This window comes from Mandrillus leucophaeus, unplaced genomic scaffold, assembly GCF_000951045.1.
Source record: "Mandrillus leucophaeus isolate KB7577 unplaced genomic scaffold, Mleu.le_1.0 Scaffold146, whole genome shotgun sequence".
Classification (NCBI taxonomy): Eukaryota; Metazoa; Chordata; class Mammalia; order Primates; family Cercopithecidae; genus Mandrillus; species Mandrillus leucophaeus.
In genome coordinates this window covers 4,072,002-4,078,922 of record NW_012101432.1, presented here as the reverse complement: position 1 = coordinate 4,078,922, position 6,921 = coordinate 4,072,002, and positions in this window count along the sequence as shown.

Genomic DNA, 6,921 nt, shown 5'->3' with positions numbered 1-6,921 from the left:
AAAAAAAAAAAAAAAAAATTATTTATGCAATAGTATCCATCTTCCGCAATGATTATTAAAGATTATTAAAATTTCTGTAAATATTGAAGGAAACAAATTATGCTTTAGGATTTTAAACCTACAGAGTAAGTTAATTCTGTCTTTGCCATTTACTAGCTGTGTAAACTTGCAGAGACCAGCTTGAGACTCTCTGAGCCTCATTTTTTAAATCTGTCAAATGGGTATTATACAAATAGGTATCTCAGAAAACTGTGAGGATTAAATGAAATGTTACCTGTAAGTTGTTTGGAACAGTTCCCGGAACATAGTAAAAACTCAGAAAGTGTTCAGTAAAATGTTCAGTATATTATTGTGAAGTGGGAATTGCTGATCCAGTTGACTCAATTTACACTGCAAATTACTGAATTTGAACAAGGAGGTGAAGATTGAGTCACATTGTTCTCTTTGATCCATTTTCTTTTAGACAAAATCACTCAAACAACCCTGTTACTTCACTAGCAACGAACTGTCTCTGGATTTTATTAAGCATCTCACTAGTACCTTTTCTTCAGCTGTATGGCACCCTATCTTCCCGTACACCAGAGGCTCCTCAGCTGGGTAAGGTGAGCCAACATTACCAGGACTACAGGCTGAGAGGCCATCTCTTGTGCTTGGGCAAGTAGAACTTTTCATCATACAGTCCCAGAGATGTGAAATTATCAAGGTCAGAGAAGAGAAAAAGAGACTCAGAGAAACTGTGTTCTCTAGTCTTTCATTCAGGAACAAATGGTGTACCAAATGGGTGAAAAGATCCCAGGCTTACTCTGAGAAACATCTCTGTCTTCAGAATTAAACTTGCACAGTGGCTAGTAGTGTTTTGTTTGGTGTTGACAAAGTAGTAAGACATTGTCATTTCTCTTTCTCTACAATGATGTGATTTTATGAAAGAAACTGGTTTCACCTTGTCAAATTGGGCAATATTCTCCATCCAGTTTATAAATTCCTATGCTGTTCTTACTGTGGTCAGCTTTTTCTCTGCGCTGTGTTCTTTTTGCTACACTGAGAGCACAAGTAGCCCCAGGAGGCGGCAGTGACAAAGCTGAGATGTCCAGGAATGACAACACCAACTCATTCTGCCCACTTACCTGCAAGACCACATGAAAATCCAGGCGGTTCTGCATGAAGACTCAAAAGAGCTGCCCCTCCAACTTTTCACAAAAGCAAAACAGATTGTAGGTAGTAACAGCTAAAGGCCCACTGCCTCCGTTCTCTGTGTCTCTTTTCAGATGATTTCTCAAAGTCCACACACTAAGTGAAGTCTTCCGTCGGCAGGCCTACCACTGCCTTTGACTTGAGAGGTAAATTATTAAAATGCAAAGAGTTGTCAGGCCCAAAAAGAGAAGGTCAGAAGAAAAGCACTCAAGATGCTGCTCTGTCTGGTTTTCTCTTTGATTCAATGTTGTGTTCTTTGTGAACTCTGCCTCCACATTGACATTGGTTTGAAACATTCCGACAATAAAATTTCAGTGACCTTGCAGACTGTGTTCCCTCCCACAAACCAAACAAAAATTGATTGCCTTTTAGCAATCAATACTCTTTGGCAGCTTAAGGGGAGATGCTATGCTGGGAACCCTTGTCCCACTTCAGCCAACTGGGCTGTTATAAACCAAAGCAGAACCAAGGAGCCTGAGGTAGCAACTTTCTTGCTCTTTCCCTCCCTTCCTACAAAACAGCCATTCATTTTTATCACTTTCGTGAATATTTTCAGTCCTAGGAAAGGGAGACAGGACAGAAAAAGGCAATGGCTCAGGATAATAGCCACCCAACTGAATTGACTGAAAGGTTCAGGCTTCTGCTGATATTAGAGACCTCACAGATCCCATTTAATTCAACAGCTATACTGAGAAGCTACTGGTTTATTCATTTATTACTCAGCTGTCTTTTATCTTTTTTTTTTTTTTTTTTTGAGACAGAGTCTCGCTTTGTCACCCAGGCTGGAGTGCAGTGGCGCTATCTTGGCTCACTGCAACCTCTGCCTCCCGGGTTCAAGCGATTCTCCTGCTTCAGCCTCCCAAGTAGCTGGGATTACAGGCACCCACCACCATGCCCGGCTAATTTTTGTATTTTTAGTAGAGACGGGGTTTCACCATGTTGGCCATGCTGGTCTCGAACTCCTGACCTCAAGTGATCTGCCCGCCTCAGCCTCCCAAAGTGTTGGGATAACAGACATGAACCACCGCACCCAGCTTGTCTTTTATCTTAAGTAATGAAAACAACTACAAAAGTGATAGCTATGAATTTTTCTAGGCACTTTACATGTGTTATCTCACTTAATCCTCACAACAATACTATGAGTTAGGTACTATTATTATTATCTACATTTTCCTTCTAAAAGTGAGTTTAGAGAGGTTAGATAATTAGCACAAGGTCACACTGCTAATCAGGAATGGGGCTTAACTAAGATCAGAGCTACTCATACTTTCTTTCTATCTGGTTCTGTCATTAGCATAACAGTGAGAAGTCAGAGATGGGTTTTTAAGTTCATGGCCTTTTCTAAAGGCACCATTTAGCAATCATTTTGAAATACCTTTGCCAGCCAGGAGCTGCCCTAGGCACATTAAAAAAATACAACATTGTACCCTCTGAGAGTGTACAATCTATGATCGACTATTATTTGGATCACATCCTGCTAGGTCACACAGATAATGGACAAAATACACGAGTAAACTAAACAGAGGTTTTATAGTCATATGTACAATGACAAAAGTTCATATTCTTTAGTGACGATTGCAGAGAATTAGCATATTTAAAAGTGCAGGCCACAGAGGAGGTGGGTTTTCTAGCCCACTGATGAAATTTGGGAGGCTGGGCACCATGGCTCAAGCCAGCAATCCCAGCACTTTGGGAGACCAAGGTGGGTGGGTCACCTGAAGTCAGGAGTTCAACACCAGCCTGACCAATATGATGAAACCCCGTCTCTACTAAAAATACAGATTAGCTGGGTGTGGTGGCATGTGCCTGTCATCCCAGCTACTTGGGAGACTGAGACAGGAGAATCACTTGAACCCAGGAGGCGGAGGTTGTGGTGAGCCAAGATTGCGCCATTGTACTCCAGCCTGGGAAACAAGAGCAAAACTCTGTCTCAAAAAAAAAAAAAAAAAGATTAATATGGTCCAGGAAGGTGAGATCCAGAAAAATGGCTGTGACTTAAGTAAGCTGTGAGGGCCAGGATTGACAAGAGCAGAAGCTGGATGCTGTAAGCAAACTATGCAGGCTTGCCTTCAGAGTCCAGGCTGGAGGGCTGGCGAACAGCACATTTGAGAGTTAGAGTAGGACTATTTATGGAGGCTTCAAATGCTGCCCAAAACATTTAGACTTGTCAGAAAAGAACCTAAAGCCAAAGTAGCTCCTGACTGTGTCTCCCATCCCCCACATTTTGAGGCATTGAAAACTGACTTCATTTTTTCATTCTTCCAGAAGTCATACATACTTACTGTACAAGCATTTAATACAGTAAGAAAAATAAAAACATCAGCTCCAACAAAAAATGAAAAAAGAAATATAATACAACTTTAGTAACTCTACTTGGTGCATTCTGAAGTAAAGACCGCTCACAATGAAAAGGATTTGGGGAATTATTGTGGCAATAATATGCAGCTTTGAGGAACAAAAGGTGAGTGGCTAGTAGACAAGTTACCAGCAAGATAGGCAGTGAGACAAGCCTGTGAGAATCCTGAGAGCCAGGCCCAGTAGCAGTGGGAACAGGAAGGAAAGGCTGGATCTGAGAGATCTTCAAGAGGACGGCACCACCAGGCATTCTCTAATTCATATGCTCCAGACTGGGCACGGTGGCTCACACCTGTAATCCCAGCAATTTGGGAGGCCCATGCAGGCAGATCACTTGAGGTCGTGAGTTCAAGACCAGCCTGGCCAACATGGTGAAACCCCATCTCTACTAAAAATATAAAAATTATCCAGGTATTGTGGCAGGCACCTGTAATCCCAGCCACTCAGGAGGCTGAGACAGAAGAATCTTTTCAACCTGTGAGGTGGAGTTGCAGGGAGCTGAGAACATGCCAGTGTACTCCAGGTTGGGCAACAGAGCAAGACTCTGTCTCAAAAAAAAAAAAAAAAAGATTAATATGGTCCAGGAAGGTGAGATCCGGAAAAATGGCTGTGACTTAAGTAAGCTGTGAGGGCCAGGATTGACAAGAGCAGAAGCTGGATGCTGTAAGCAAACTATGCAGGCTTGCCTTCAGAGTCCAGGCTGGAGGGCTGGCGAACAGCACATTTGAGAGTTAGAGTAGGACTATTTATGGAGGCTTCAAATGCTGCCCAAAACATTTAGACTTGTCAGAAAAGAACCTAAAGCCAAAGTAGCTCCTGACTGTGTCTCCCATCCCCCACATTTTGAGGCATTGAAAACTGACTTCATTTTTTCATTCTTCCAGAAGTCATACATACTTACTGTACAAGCATTTAATACAGTAAGAAAAATAAAAACATCAGCTCCAACAAAAAATGAAAAAAGAAATATAATACAACTTTAGTAACTCTACTTGGTGCATTCTGAAGTAAAGACCGCTCACAATGAAAAGGATTTGGGGAATTATTGTGGCAATAATATGCAGCTTTGAGGAACAAAAGGTGAGTGGCTAGTAGACAAGTTACCAGCAAGATAGGCAGTGAGACAAGCCTGTGAGAATCCTGAGAGCCAGGCCCAGTAGCAGTGGGAACAGGAAGGAAAGGCTGGATCTGAGAGATCTTCAAGAGGACGGCACCACCAGGCATTCTCTTCTGATAACTGCATTGCACAGAGTCCTCCCAGCCTTTTGGAGTCCTTGCCCCTGGGCATAGCAATCAGAATCTTTGCCTGGGTTTACCTCTTCCATTTGTTTTCTTTCAGAGCCTGAATTACCTAGTGTCTCAGAAACTGTTCTGATCCCAGTAAAATATTCCCAAAGTGTGTCAAGAGAGTACTAAAGTTCTAGAAATTACTATCTGCATGAGAGATTCTGGAAACTGTTTTTCAGCTTTTCAGAAACACTTTCATAGATTCAGACTCTTGGAGTGACCTCCTGAAGTCTTTACAAACTGAGCAGGTGTAGAGGGTGCTCCTGGGTTAGCTATATGCTGGATAGGCATCTCCTTCAGGGAAGAGAATGTAACCCCCATATGGTCAAAACAGCATCCACATTTCATAATTCACCACAGCACTTCAATGTTTGCTCTCTCCATCTCCACCAGCAAATCACTTTTCTCAGTTGCTTCATGCTTCTCGCACTCATTTTCCAGCTCTGTTTTGCACTAGCAATTCTTTATCATACTCTTTGGCAGCTTAAGGTGAGATGCCATGCTGGGAACCCTTGTCCCACTTCAGCCAACTGGGCTATTATAAACTAAAGCAGAACCAAGGAGCCTGAGGTAGCAACTTTCTTGCTCTTTCCCTCCCCTCCTACAAAACAGCTATATGTTTTTATCACTTCTGTGGATATTTTCAGTCCTAGGAAAGAGAAAAGGAGCAGAAGAAGGGGATGGCTCTCTATAACCACCAGCAACTTCTCTGCCTCTAAATTATCTTTTTTTTTTTTTTTTTTTTTGAGATGGAGTCTCGCTGTCACCCAGGCTGGAGTGCAGTCATGCGATCTCGGCTCACTGCAACTTCTGCCTCCTGGGTTCAAGCCAGTTCTCCTGCCTCAGCCTCCCCGAGTAGCTGGGACTACAGGCATGTGCCACCATACCCGGCTAATTTTTGTATTTTTATAGAGATGGGGTTTTGCCATGTTGGCCAAGCTGGTCTCGAACTCCTGACCTCAGGTGATCCTCCTGCCTTGGCCTCCCAAAGTGCTGGGATTACAGGCGTGAGTCACTGTGCCCAGCCTCTACATTACGTTTGAATCACAATGAATAACTAAACTGTTTAAAGAGAAGATACTTTTCTAGGCAATGCATTTTTTTGGTGTGGTGAAAAGTGAGGTGGATAGATCTTCAGAAATACATAACACCAGTTATATTAAGAGTAGCTCTCATTGCTATAATAGTACGAAGCTTGTTACTGACTTCAGGTTCCCAATATTGTTCTCAGGTCTTCATCAGGTCACATGACTTCCCAGTGGAGGAAGCCTACATTTCCCAGCTCCTCTTGCAGCTATGTGACAAGTTTTGGCCAATTAAATGATGTAAGTGATGGGTGCTAATCTTGGTCTTATTTTTAAAATAATCAGGCCAGCACTTTGGGAGGCTGAGGTCGGTGGATCATGAGGAGATCGAGACCATCCTGGCTAACATGGTGAAATCCCGTCTCTACTAAAAATACAAAAATTAGCTGGGCATGTTGGCAGGCAACTGTAATCCCAGCAACTCGGGAGGCTGACGCAGGAGAATCACTTGAACCCAGGAGACAGAGGTTGCAGTGAGCCACGACTGCGCCACTGTACTCCAGCCTGGCAATAGAGCAAGACTTCATCTAAAAAATAAAATAAAATAAAATAAAAATCAGGCAAGTACCTTCTCGAACTATTTGTATGCCTGAAAAATAATAAGAATTTAAGAAGCCACCTTGAACATACGATGAGACTCAATTGTTTTATTTTGTTTGTTTGTTGCATTTTTTGTTTTGAGATGGAGTCTCACTGTGTCACTCAAGCTGGGGTGCAGTGGCACGATCTCAGCTCACTACAACCTCTGCCTCCAGGTTCAAGCAATTCTCCCACCTCAGCCTCCCGAGTAGCTGGGACTACAGGTGCCTGCCACCATGCCTGGCTAATTTTTGTATTTTTAGTAGAGATGGGGTTTCACCATGTTGGCCAAGCTGGTCTCGAACTCTTGACCTCAAGTGATCCACATTCCTTGGCCTCCCAAAGTGCTGGGGTTATAGGCATGAGCCACTGCGCCTGGCCAAGACTCAATCATTGAAGAAGGCAGACTGTCCCACCAGAAAAA